Below are 14,555 nucleotides of genomic sequence, written 5' to 3'. Positions count from 1 at the left end.
CCACTGGCCACGCCTCCCGCGATATTTAGCTGGGGCGCTAATGGCAGCGTTAGCCTGTTGCGCTGCGCCACCACCGATGATGTCATCGGTGTGCGCAGCACCCCGCTACCGCCCTGATCGCGATATTTGGCAGCAAACGCCTCTGTAGCGCCGCTCGCTAATCGCGCCCGGTTCACGGGGCCTACCTGTGGCGGCAGTGGCGCAAATTAAGGTGGAGGTGCGGGGCGACCGTTTTTTTCGGCGGCCGCCTGCCAGCACCTCCGTCCCTGGCCTCCTGTTCTCCCCCCGCGGCATTGCCGGCTGTTTTCCGAGAGCCCGGCACCGAGGAGAAGTGCCGGGCTCTTTTGCCGGCACTCGCGATCTCCGATTGCGCTGGTGCGGGCCCCTCCCCCTTAAGAATGGGAGGAAGGCCTGCAGTACCGCAGCGTGCCGTGCCGCAGCGTGTGGCGCTGCGGCACGTTGCGCTGCGATATTCAGTTTCAGCGCCCTAAGAGGGACGCGGAGCACCTCAAGCCTCGCCCCGTGTCCCTCCTGGGGCGCTCAAGCTGAATTTTCGGCGATCGCTACTGCTCCGATCGCAGCGCAAAATCTGGCGCCCAGGCGAGCTTGGCGCCCCGTTTGCGGCTCCACCCAATTTCTCCCCCATAATGTTTTTAGCTCTCAAAATAAAGGGGGAAAAGTTCAGTTGTTTGCCCCTCCCATTAGCGCCTTAAGAGGGCACTAATGGGGCGCAAAGCAACTAGTGCCCGGGCGCAGCGATGTTTATGCCGCTCGCGAAATTAACTAGGCATTTTGCGGCAGCGCTAAACACTACCGCCACGATCTCTTGCGCCGGCAGATCGTGATGTCAGTCTTGTGCGCAACAACCCGTTAGCGCCCCGGACCGGATATTGAGTGGTGCCCCCTGCCTTACCGCCTGCCGCTAGCAACGACAGGTTGAGGGGAGCGTTATGCAGACAGGAAGGGACTGGGGGAGCGCTATTTAAAGGCGACCGCTTCCTGCCTTTTTTTGTTGGTGACATTTGTGCTCTACGCATTCTGAGAGAGAGACTTCTGGAGAGATTCAACGCTGTGTGAAGGAGTTTTGGGTACTGAGCAGCACTTTGCAGGTTCATTTTGATTTGCCCTTCCTTGCTTCGCCAGCGCTCTGAGGTAGCGCCTCGCTCCTCGGACTTTGCGCCTTAAGACAGGTGTGAAGCGCCTGATTTAGCGCTCCAATCACCCCCAGGGGCGATAAAAGCCAAGTTTGCCATCGGAGGCGATAATTAGCGCCAGGCGCTGAACTTTGCGCACGGCCGATAATGGCGCCCCAAACGGGGCGATACTGAATTTTTCCCCCATTAAACTGTCTTACCTGCTTTTCCTCCTCTCTACTTCTTCGCTGTTTTGCAAGCAAGACTCATTGCATTGGCATCTACTGTAACTCACTCTGTCCCAGGACCTGAAGACCGTGGGACTCCTTACCTCCCTCACTCTTTCCTTCTACAACCTACTGCACATAATCCAGGCTGACACTAAGTGCAGTAGTGATGGTGGCATTTTTTCGGACGAGACATTAAACCAAAGCCTCGTCTGCTTGTTCAGCTGGATGTAAAAGAACCCATGGCAGTATTTGAAGAAGAGCTGGGGAGTTCTCCCAGAATCCTGGACAACATTTATCGTTCAACCCACACCGAAGCAGATTAACTGGTCACTTACCTATTTGGCTGTTTGTGGGACCGTGGATTATGCAAGTTGGTCGCCACACTCGCCTGCATAACAGCAGTGACGCCACTTCAAAAAGTAATTCATCAGTTGTGAAGTGTTTTGGGACATCCTGAAGATGTGAGAGGCACTATATTAAATGAAAGTTTTTCTTTTATTCTTTATTGATTTTTAAAACACATTATCCATTTTCCAAATGGAAATTCTTAATTCACCTTATCTTCCCTCCAACTCTTTCCAGCCTTGGTGGTGTCTAACACTGTGTGTCTCAGAGCTTTTCAATTATAATAGTTTTTTTCAATAATAGTAAAAGTTTAGAATGTAAATCTTACAGTAGCTGATAGCAATATTCCTTTTTAAAAAGGCTATCTTTGTTTTCTATGTACCGGAAGGCATGCTGTGCATAGATTTGTAACAAGTGCAACCTTTGTTACTAAATATTTAGTGTAGGGCTGGATTTTGGATATGTTTATATAGTTGTCAGGTGTGGCTCAGTGGGTAGCATCGCACCTCTGAGTCATGAAGGTTGTAGGTTCACGTCCCACTCTCACTGAGACTTGAGTATAAAAATCTAAGCTGATACTCCCAGTGCTGCACTGTCAGAGGTGCAGTCATTCAGATGAGACGTTACACCGAGGCCCTGTCTGCTCTCTCAGGTGGATGTAAAAGATTCCACGGCACTATTTCAAAGAAGAGTAGGGGAGTTATCCTTGGTGTCCTGTGGCCAATATTTATCCATCAATCTACATAACAAAAACAGATTATCTGGTCATTATCACATTGCTGTTTGTGGTAGCTTGCTGTGCTCAAATTGGCTGCTGCGTTTCCTACATTACAACAGTGACTACACTTCACAAAGTACTTCATTAGCTGTAAAGTGCTTTGGTACATCCTGAAGGATGCTGTATAAATACAAGTCTTTTTTTAAAAGAACTAGAATCAGAAATGTCTTCTAAAGTTGGAACTTCAATGATTCTCAGTTTGAAAAGGCACATCTCTCAAACCAACAATATATATACCCTTGTCACAAGTTTATAGGCTAGTAATTAGTTGGCGACAATCGGTGATGAATACTTCATGCATTTATTTTAAATAAGTCGATGCTTCAATTAATGGTGCAAGGATTAAGCGTTCACCTCCCATTAAGCCCGACAGTACTTGTCTTATATTTATAATAGTTCAGTCAGTGCTGTAGTTTTTTATGTTTGTGCTTTTTTTCTCTACCCATATTATTTATAATGATCTAAATTACAGCACAAATTATTGGCACAAACTAAGCTACAGTCTCAGGAGCAGGTATAATGAAATCCCAGAAAACCTTACCCAAAGCTACCTGTCTGTAACAGCCATCTGAGACTGTTCCCATGGGCAAATAGTAAAGACATGGAGATGTGCTTGTATTGCAAATGGTGTTCCATTGCAATCTGCTCAGGCAAGCGACCAACCATCTATCTGCATACATTATCACCTGAAAGCAATTATTTGGTAAAGTGTAAGATTTTTCTTCAGTCTTTTAGTCGGTTGGGTTTTTTTTCTCTCTCCCTCCCTCTCTCTGTTTTGATGAGGAAGTCTTATAAAGTCAATTGATCAAGTACTTGACTCCTGAGCTAATGCTTGTGTCTCAGGGGCTCCATGTAATTCAAGCTTGTATGCCTCAGTTGAGTCTGTTTTACCTGTTCTCGGTTTGATTGTTAATTAAGACATTGCCAAGAAAGAGAAGGGCTCCATTACAGCAATCAGAGAGGCTAGACCTGGCGTCGTGCTCACCCTGCTTGAAATAAGGTGATCCATCTTAGGGTAGGAAGGCATTACATCATCCTTTTCAACCGTTTTTGTTTTGGTTTGGACTGTCCTCATACTCCTAACCAGAAGTTGTGTCAGCTGTGGTTCAGTTGGCAGCCTCTGAGTCAGAAGGTTGTGGGTTCAAGTCCCCACTCCAGGGACTTGAGCACATAAATCTAGGCTGACACTCCAGGGCAGTGCTGAGGGAGCGTTGCAGTGTTGGAGGTGCCGTCTTTCAGACGAGACGTTAAACCGAGGCCCTGTCTGCTCTCTCAGGCAGATGTAAAAGATCCCACGGCACTATTTCGAAGAAGAGCAGGGGAGTTCTCCCCGGTGTCCTGTCGAATTTTTATCCCTCAACCAACATCATTAAAACAGATTATCTGGTCATTATCACATTGCTGTTTGTGGGACATTTCTGTGCGCAAATTGGCCGCTGCGTTTCCCACATTACAATAGTGACTACACTTCAAAAAGTACTTCATTGGCTGTAAAGTGCTTTGAGATGTCTGGTGGTCATGAAAGGAGCTATAGAAATGCAAGTCTTTCTTTCTTTTCAGCTACATTGCTGTAAACCCTCCTGTTCAGTGAAAGCATAGGTGGCTTCACCCTATTGGCTACAGAAAGATGCAAAGCAGCAAATACTTCATCTTTCTGGATGGAAGGGGATGCACGTGGAGGGAGGCAGCACCTACATGTTGTAAGTGTATTTCATAGAAACATAGAAGATAGGAGCAGGAGTAGGCCATTTGGCCCCTCGAGCCTGTTCCGCCATTTAATGAGATCATGGCTGATCATCCAAATTCAGTACCCTGTCCCTGCTTTCTCCCCATATCCCTTGATCCCTTTAGCCTTAAGAAATATATCTAACTCCTTCTTGAATATATTTAATGAATTGGCCTCAACTGCCTTCTGTGGTAGAGAATTCCACACGTTCACCACTCTCTGGGTGAAGAAATTCCTCCTCATCTCCGTCCTAAATGGCTTACCCCTTATCCTTAGACTGTGACCCCTGGTTCTGGACTCTCCGACCATCGGGAACATCCTTCCTGCATCTAGTCTGTCTAGTCCTGTTAGAATTTTATAAGTTTCAATGAGATCCCCTCTCATTCTTCTAAACTCCAGCGAGTACAAGCCCAATCGACCCAATCTCTCTCCATACGTCATTCCTGCCATCCCAGGTATCAGTCTGGTGAATCATTGCTGCACTCCCTCCATGGCAAGAACATCCTTCCTCACATAAGGCGACCAAAACTGCACACAATACTCAAGGTGCGGTCTCACCAAGGCCCTGTACAACTCATACTTGAACTGCGTGGAAGATGAAAGATGTAGCTAAGAAGAGCAACCTCAGCGCAATCTGCATGACAAACCGCAGACAGCCGACTACATAATATCAGCCACTGTTAGATCTAGCCATTTGCCATGTTAATTAAGCCCTGTAAAAAAGGAGGTGCCCATTTTGAATAGCCTGCCTACAGGGAAAAAAATAATAGTGTTGTTTTCACATTCTGGTACAATATGCCTCTTGCACATTTAGAAAATCCCATATTGTGTCATAGTTATTAAACATTTATAGCCAGACATCATTACTCCACTAACCTTTTATTCAACATTAACTCCTTGAAACAACTGTTGGGCAACCTTGAACATGGGACTCTTGTTTCTCATGTACTGTATCATGAATATGAATGAACTAACAACAGCTTGCATGCATGTATAGTGCCATTAACGTAGAAAAATGTCCTAAGGCATTTCATAGAGGCATAATCCAAATAATGGATACTGGGTCAAAGCAAGGAGATATTAGTAGGGCGTGACCAAAATTTTAGCCAACAAGTTGGATGAGGGGTTGTTAAGGAAAGTCTTACAGGAAGAGGGAGAGTTGGCGGGGGTTTAAGCAAGCAGTTTCAGAACGTTCTAGGCGTATAAAGGCACGGCCGCCAATAGTTGGGCAATGGGGGTCAGGGTCAGAGGAGCGGAGAATTTGTTGGGATTCTAAGGTTGGAGGAGGTTACAGAGATAGGGAGGGATGAGTGCATGAAGGGATTTAAACATGAATATAAGAATTTTAAATTCGGAGCTGGGACCCAATGTAGGCTAGTAAGGACATGGGTGATGGGACTTTATGCAAAATAGGAGATGTGCAGCAGAGTTTTGTATGAGCTGAAATTTACTGAGGGTGGAGGATACGAACCAGCAAGCAGTAAGTGGACAATGGCGATGGGTCCATATTCTCAGGCTATTTTTACACTCTTGGTAGATGCCTAGTCCCAGTGAAGAAGGAATACTGTGGCAAGTATCTGAGGAGCTAGCTGGGATGGGGGGGTGGGGGGAGGGAAAGATATGCTCTTGTGCCCTCTGATCTATTGGGAGATAGGTGTCCATAGCCTAGAAGTTACGGTTTGAGATATTGGTAGACGAACACATTTCTATAACATTCTCCTGTCTGCTATTTTAGTGGAGGGCCCTATTATAGAAAGGACGGTAAAGCCATAGAGAACATACAGAGTAGGTTCACCAGGGTGATGCCAGGAGTGGGAAACTATAGTCCTGAGAAGAGGCTTGAGATACTGGGACTAGTTCCACTTGCGCCAAGATGGGTAAGAGGTGATTTAATAGAGATGGGTGCCCTATCATATAAATGTCAATGTGATCTCCTGGATTAGTTTTGATTGTTTAAAGGGCCAGTGAGGAATTTTCCATGATTTTTCCCCCTAATTGGTCTGGGTTTTTATTTGATTTTTCTGCCTCTCCCAGGAGATCAAATGGCTCTGGGTGGGTAGGGAGTGTCTGTACTGTGATGCATAAGGCATCACGACCATATGGGACAGGCTATTGGTCATTTTCATATGTTCGTATCTATGTATTTAAAATAGTGAAGAGTTTTAATATGGATAATAGGAAAGATTATTTTGTCCAGTTGAGGAGTCTGTGATGCGGGGCCATCAATGTAAAATTATGATGGAGAGATGTTAGGATAAATATCTTTATGTAGAGGACTGTTAGAGCATGGAATGCTTTGAAAGACAAAAAAGAAAGACTTGCATTTATATAGTGCCTTTCATGACCTCAAGACGTCCCAAAGCGCTTTACAGCCAATGAAGTACTTTTTGAAGTGTAGTCACTGTTGTAATGTAGGAAACATGGCAGCCAATTTGCGCACAGCAAGCTCCCACAAACAGCAATGTGATAATGACCAGATAATCTGTTTTAGTGATGTTGATTGGGGAATAAATATTGGCCAGGACACCGGGGAGAACTCCCCAGCTCTTCTTTGAAATAGTGCTGTGGGATCTTTTACATCCACCTGAGAGAGCAGACGGGTTTAACATCTCACCTGAAAGACGGCACCTCTGACAGTGCAGCACTCCCTCAGCACTGCCTGAGCAGTCTACCTTTTACTGCTCCAGTCTCTGGCGTGGGACTATGAACCCACAACTTTCTGACTCAGAGGCGAGGGTGCTGCCCACTGAGCCACGGCTGACACGGGGAACGGCTGAGGCAAAGACCAAAGGCTCGAGGGGCCAAATGGCCTCCAACTATGCTGTAAACTCCAGTGGCTTAGGTGGGGCTTCTTCTAACTCTAAAAATTTGATCTAGGAAGGAACACTCAACCCGTTAAAAAATTATTCTACAGCAATGAAAAATCTAGCAATATAGCTTTAAATATTGACTTTCTGAAAACCCAGCAGGTACCTTTCTTGCATCGCCCATTTTGCATGCGCACGCTCCCCTGAGAACACCAGGAGATCGCACGCAGCCTCATTTCAATATAATTAACATACATTATGCTATTTAAATAAATCTCTCGCACAGAATATGCATGACCACTTTAGGCCAGCCCAACTGGAAGATTGAGCTCTGTGCAATTAGGGTGGGGAAACAGGCAGCATAGATCCGCGTCCGATTCCCATCGGTTCTCGCTTCCCCATTCCGCCCCGCCTTCTAAATCTTTTGTCATTTTTTTTTAAATATGCTTCCTTTCTGTTGGCCGAGCAGAAGGTCAAGGGTGTGTGAAAACTTGCCGGTTACACATCCATGCTTAGGATCGATACTGGCTTCGAACACCGGGGGGGGGATAGAAGTTCATCTCGGGCGGTGGCACTGAAAGCGGACAGCATCCGGTCACAGTCGATGGAATTGAACATCAGGCGCTGTGAGTAACGGGCAGCCAATCCGATCCCGCCCGCGCTGCGCCACCATCCGAGACTAATTTCTACACCCCCCCGCCCCCAGAGGTTTTAGGTGCTCCGAAAGCAAAACCTGAACTACTTGTCCACATAATCCTCTGGGACACACCATTGGAAGGGCCTAAAAGTATGCTGTGGAATCCTATCACTATGGGGGTCAAAGGCTATATTCTACTGCTTCCTACAGACCTAAATAAAGTCCTGCAGGGTGACATCAGCAACCCTTTTGCGGCCAAAAGATACCTAAAATAATTGCGATTGCAGCAGCAGCTTTTGTTCTGTTCCTAATTGACTTCAAGGTGGAGAGAAATATGAAGGAAGGCCCAATTTACACCGAAATAATGCAAGCTGGTGAGTGATGGATGTATGGCTTCTTTGTGGACACTTGTAAAGCAATAAGAACAAGCTGCAGAGACAGGCACAAATATCGTCTGGGCATTTTGTAACTGCTGTCGCCTGCGATCTGCCCAAATCCCACTGAATGCAATTACAAGCAGAGGAAAGTGTGGCTGGGCAAACACAGATCTCGAAATACAGTAAAGCCCGGAAAGCAAAAAAAATGTCAAAAGACTTGCATTTATATATAGCACCTTTCACGACCACCGGACATCCCAAAGCGCTTTACAGCCAATGAAGTACTTTGTGAAGTGTAGTCACTGTTGTAATGTGGGAAACGCAGCAGCCAATTTGCGCACAGCAAGCTCCCACAAACTGCAATGTGATAATGACCAGGTAATCTGTTTTTTAGTGATGTTAATTGAGGGATAAATATTGGCCCCAGGACACTGGGGAGAACTCCCCTGCACTTCTTTGAAATAGTGCCGTGGGATCTTTTACATCCACCTGAGAGTGGAGACAGGGCCTCGGATTAACGTCTCATCCGAAAGACGGCACCTCCGACAGTGCAGCGCTCCCTCAGCACCGCACTGGACTGTCAGCCTAGATTCTTGAGCTTGAGTCTCGGGAGTGGGACTTGAACCAGCAATCTTCTGACTCAGAGGCAAGAGTGTTGCCCACTGAGACTATCTTGTCACATTCTTTAATGTGTGTTGTGCAGGCCATCAGGAAGGCAATACGGCCTTTAACTACTAGCGGAGAGGAAGCCTTAGGGTTGGTGGAAGTATGCAAGCTCGGTCTTCTCTTGCTTTTTTAATAAGCACAGTCCAACTGAACATTAAACTTCCCAAGACTAGCTATCAGATCTACTTAAGCAGCAGTAATAGTTCCATGAAATCTAGTCCTGGGAGTTGAGGCTGTGTCCCAGTAATCCAGAGGTTTTAGTTACCATTCATTTTTTAAGTGGGATTTTCCCTAAATCACTTTTGCAGTGATTCTTGCAATAAATGTGTTGCATTCGACGGAAATTCTTCTGTCCATTATTTGAATGTATTTGTTTATCATTTAAAGAGCATAGAATATGCATTAAAATAGCCTAGCGAGGCTAGAGGGGAAGACCACGTTTGTTACACATATCGCTGAGAGCAAGTTCTGCCTCAAAAGAGGACGAGGCACCTGACTTGTTACCAGGTCTTTGCCAATTTTGTTCCGTAACCTGTCGCTATGAGGCACATTGCAGTAGCATAGGATCGAGTCACCCTTCAACTCAAGGGAAATACCGTCCATCTACTGAGTACATCGCTCAACAATCTGACTGAGCTCAGGACCTGACCAACTGTGTAAGACTTTCGTCCAGTGACAGATTGGGGTTACTCCGTCCTTTATTCAGTGATGTATTTATATTATATTAATTATTTTGCTGGTGTTTCCATGGCAGAGCCTGGGCCTAGTAATGCATCACCATTACTGCAGCTGTGCAGAATCAATATAGCCGTAGAAAAAGGCAATTGTGATAGTGTTCAGCAACCAGTTTGCATTGCATTATTCCAAACTTATTTTAGCACTACCAGGCACCTCTTTTTTATCCAGCACCGACGGGACCGGTGTGGTGCCGGTTGATCAAAAGGTCCGGATTACAGCGTGGTACACTTACCAAGGTACGAGAGCCCCGTACACGGCCACCGGTGCAGGAGCCCCGGTTACACGGCACTTGTGCAGGAGCCCCGGTTACACGGCACTTGTGCAGGAGTCCCAGTTACACGGCCATAGATCCAGGCATCCCTGTTGCACGGCCACAGATCCAGGAGTCCCTGTTGCATGGCCACAGGTGCAGGAACCTCCGTTACACGGCCACAGGTGCAGGAACCCCAGTTACACGGCCACAGATCCAGGAACCCTGGTTACACGGTCACAGGTACAGGAACCCCGGTTACACGGCCACAGGTACAGGAACCCCGGTTACACGGCCACAGGTGCAGGAACCCCGGTTACACAGCCACAGATCCAGGAACCCCGGTTACACGGCCACAGGTGCAGGAACCCCGGTTACACGGCCACAGGCGCAGGAACCCCGGTTACATGGCCACAGGTGCAGGAACCCCAGTTACACGGCCACAGGTGCAGGAACCCCAGTTACACGGCCACAGATCCAGGAACCCCGGTTACACGGCCACAGGTGCAGGAACCCCGGTTACACGGCCACAGGTGCAGGAACCCCGGTTACACGGCCACAGGTGCAGGAGACCCTGTTGCACGGCCACAGGTGCAGGAACCCCGGTTACACGGCCACAGGTGCAGGAACCCCGGTTACACAGCCACAGGCGCAGGAACCCCGGTTACACGGCCACAGGTGCAGGAACCTCGGTTACACGGCCACAGGTGCAGGAACCCCGGTTATACGGCCACAGATCCAGGAACCCCGGTTACACGGCCACAGATCCAGGAACCCCGGTTACACGGCCACTAATATATAGTAAAACTTAACTGAACTGACTCCTGAATTTTGCCGGTTAAAAGAGAGTTTCCTGTAGTAAGAATGAAAGCCTCGCATTTATATAGCGCCTTTCAATGCTTCAGGATGCTCCAAAGCACTTTACAGCCTATGAAGTACTTTTTGAAGTGTAGCCACTGTTGTAATGTGGGACATTTGGTAGTAATTAGTTTATTGACGTCCTTCACTGAATCTTATAACATTTCTGGGGTTCATTATATAAAACTTTGAGCAATCACCAGTATAATCTGTATGTTAATTGAGAAATTCCTTGGAGATTCATATGTAGCTGATTATATAGAGATTACGTCCAAAATGGTGCAGATATGCCTCTGAGTTTATAATGCCTTATGCTGCCATATTCCACCCTAAGTAAAGTGGAGGTGATCCAAAACTCGGTTGCCCGTGTCCTAACTCGTACCAAGTCCCGTTTGCCCATCACCCCCAGTGCTCACTGAACTACATTGGCTCCCGGTTAAGCAGCGCCTCGATTTCAAAATTCTCATCCTTGATTTCAAATCCCTCCATGGCCTCGCCCCCTCCCTATCTCTGTAATCTCCTTCAGCCCCACAACCCCCCCCCCCCCCACCCCCCGAGATATCTGCGCTCCTCTAATTCTGCCCTCTTGAGCATCTCTGATTATAATCACCCCACCATTGGCGGCCGTGCCTTCTGTTGTCTAGGCCCTAAGCTCTGGAATTCCCTGCTTAAACCTCGCCGCCTCGCTACCTCTCTCTCCTCCTTTAAGATGCTTCTTAAAACCTACCTCTTTGACCAAACCTTTGGTCACCTGCCCTAATTTATCCTTATGTGTCAAATTTCTTGTCTTAAAATACCCCTGTGCAGCGCCTTGGGACGTTTTACTACATTAAAGGCGCTATATAAATACAAGTTGTTGTTGTTGTTGTGCTACTGTGTGATTTATATGGCTTCTTTAGTTTTGAAGATGAAGGTTGCCTTACCGTGTTACAGCACACAGAAGCACCCGATCATTGTGCTGTGGAGTTGGAGAATGTGGATTTTAATAGAGGAGTCTCCGTACACTGTTTCAGTAATTTCAGTAGTGCTGCTAAGGGATGTGCCCACCAGAGGCTACCAGAGAGAAATAGAGAGTAAGTCCCCCTAGGCCATTCACACCCACAGCTCATCAGTCACCTACAGGAACCAAGTGGGAGGCCACTGCCTGACCCTTTCACCTGAAATATTATGCACAGCTTGGTGTGAGAGAAGGAAAGGGAAATGTAAATGACTTGCAATAAAAAAAAGAAAAGGATGTATGAAACATTGAAATGCCAATAAAAAGTGACCCTCTTCTACTATCCAAAGGTTGTATTCTGTAACATTGCTTGCTTCAAGTGTTAATCTGTAAGAGTCCCTCTACCAAAAAAAACTACAAGGGCAGGGATCCTTTTCTATTGCGATAGGTCATCATCCCAAGGTTGACATTTGGTTAGTCAATGTGGCTCATCACTCCATGGCCTCCTCACCCCATCCTATCTCTGTAACCTCCTCCAGCCCCACAACCACGCTCCGCCCCGCCCCGCCCCCACCCACCCAAGATATCTGCGCTCCTCCAATTCTGACCTCTTGAGCACCCCTGATTTTAATTGCTCAGCCATTGGTGGCCGTGCCCTCTGTTGCCTGGGCCCTAAACTCTGGAATTCCCTCCATAAACCTCTCCACCTCTCTCTCCTCCTTTAAGAAGCTCCTTAAAACCTACCTCTTTGACCAAGCTTTTGGTCACCTGCCTTAATATCTCCTTATGTGGCTCGCTGTCAAATTTTGTGTGATAATCGCTCCTGTGAAGCACCTTGGGACGTTTAACTACGTTAAAGGCGCTGTATAAATACAAGTTGTTGTTGTTGTATGTAAATTCCACACCATTTAGAAACATGTTGCAGTTTTGTGGCCAATTTAAGGGGCTGCCATGGAGCACCAGCAAGTGGCACCCAAAAGCATGTGTGGCGGCGAGGAGGAAGGGAACAGGAGCTTGTCAGAAGACGCCTGCAAACTGTGGAGGATTTCAACTGTCTGCAATTAGCAAGCAAAAAGATTCCGTGCAGAATTTGTTTTGACAACCGCACTCCTTACACATGTCACGCCTTGCCTGATAATGATGAGAGACAGGCCTCTGGTCCTGGACCATTGTCAACAGCCCAGTATCATTTACCAATTACTAGAGATTAAGAAAACACCAGTGAGTGTCTTATGGATGTGGTAATTTCTCTGGTCTATAAATTACCCATTGAATGGATCCATTTAGTATGATTCTGACAGAATAGTTGATGTTGGTGACAATAAATCTGCTTTAACGGAGGCAAGGTTTCAATTGGCAGTTAAGTGGGTAGCTTCTGATTTCTAAATGTGCTGTTTGTACTAGGTACTTTTTTTTTGACTCGTTTGAGGAGAGAAATGTCGCACTTTGATTAACGGTGTAATGTACCATTCCCTTCTTAAATTGTCTGTGTGTGTCTTCTCACACTAGTCCTGTGGTTGATGTAATTGAAATGGTTATTTGTTAATTGATATGGGAATTAAACCTTTCTTTGGAATTACTGGGAAGAAGTGTGCGATATTAATACTTGATTTCATTTCTTTCTTTTTTGTGTAACATTAAGTTTTTAAAAAAAAATGAAAACAAATTGCAGGTGCGATAAAAAAAAATTTAAATGTGAAATTTAATGCAAAACCGTGGAGCAGTTAGTAATTATCCCCAAAACAATGAGATATGTGCTATTATTTAACTTAAAAGATGTTAATATAATTTTAGTGAGGCTTTTGTGGGTTTTCAGTGGAGCTCTAACACAGCAGAAAGGTAATGTCCTCTGAAGCACAAAGAAAATGCTATATTGCCAATTAAGGGTGAATTGAATGGAATTATGTTAAAAAGATTTCCTTGTGAGGAACATAAAAGGGGAGGCTAGGAACACACATATGTTCCAGGATTCCATCTGTACGCCTACTGCTCTTATTAAGACCTTCATTACGCTCCCTTCTCCACCTGCCCCAACGATCCTCATTATTGATTCTTTCAAGCCCCCCCAAGCATCATCCCAACTCCTCCTGTGCTACATCCCATCAGCAGAAAGTTTATTGCCCTAATGCGTAGCTGACAGCCAGTGTTTTTGTCATATTATACTTAGTCAGTGATCTGATCTGGACGGCAATGGAAAGGGAGCGAATGAACTGGTCATTCGTTCCATTGCTGTTTGAGGGACATTACCGGCTGCTGCATTTATTACATAATGGACATTCAAAAAAAAAGTTATTCACTATATGAAGCGCTCGGAGACGTTTTAAAGATATGATAAAGTGCTAAATAAATGCAAGTATTTACGTTCTTTTTTTCTTTTACTTGAGCAGGACTGGAGAATTTTAGCTATGAGGAAAGATTCAATTGGCTGGGGTTGTTTTCTTTGGAACAGAGGATGTTGAGGGGAGACTTGATTGAGGTGTATAAAATTATGAGGGGCCTAGATAGAGTGGATAGGAAGGACCTATTTCCCTTAGCAGAGAGGTCAATAACCAGGGGGCATGGATTTAAAGTAATTGGTAGAAGGATTAGAGGGGAGCTGGGGAGAACCTTTTTTCACCCAGAGGGTGGTGGGGGTCTGGAACTCACTGCCTTAAAGGGTGGTAGAGGCAGAGACCCTCATCACATTTAATAAGTACTTGGATATTCACCTGAAGTGCCGTAACCTACAGGGCTACGGACCAAGAGCTGGAAAGTGGGATTAGGCTGGAGAGCTCTTTTTCGGCCGGCACAGATACGATGGGCCGAATGGCCTCCTTCTGTGCCGTAAATGTCTATGATTCTGTGAGTACAGTATGTGAATGATACAACACGATTTTAGGTGTGTGCTGGAAAAAAGGTTGGATGGCACCAGATTTTAATGGACAACTGCTCAGGTTGGAAGTATTTTCCATTCTGTTGATAGACTTCGTTAGATCTCCTCTTAATCTTCCCTGGTCCAGTGAAAACCCCCAATTCCTCAAGCCTTTCTTCATAGGTTTAACCGTTAATTCCTGATATCTCTGTACCTTTCTCA

At 46.0% G+C, this 14,555-nt stretch overlaps 1 long non-coding RNA gene across 1 annotated transcript in view; it reads left to right on the top strand.

Annotated features, from left to right (window-relative positions):
- The first annotated feature begins 7,342 nt into the window (after window positions 1–7,342).
- Window positions 7,343–14,555, top strand: part of LOC147105884 (uncharacterized) — a 29,850-nt gene continuing 22,637 nt past the window's right edge. The window contains exon 1 of the long non-coding RNA XR_015081635.1: window positions 7,343–8,030. This is a non-coding gene — a long non-coding RNA (uncharacterized LOC147105884). The remainder of the gene's footprint in view (window positions 8,031–14,555) is intronic.

Source organism: Somniosus microcephalus, chromosome 17 (genome assembly GCF_052327205.1).
Source record: "Somniosus microcephalus isolate GS21.2 chromosome 17, FLI_Smic_1.0, whole genome shotgun sequence".
Classification (NCBI taxonomy): Eukaryota; Metazoa; Chordata; class Chondrichthyes; order Squaliformes; family Somniosidae; genus Somniosus; species Somniosus microcephalus.
Note: the sequence above shows the minus strand (reverse complement) of the source record. Positions and strands in the feature narration are given on the sequence as shown.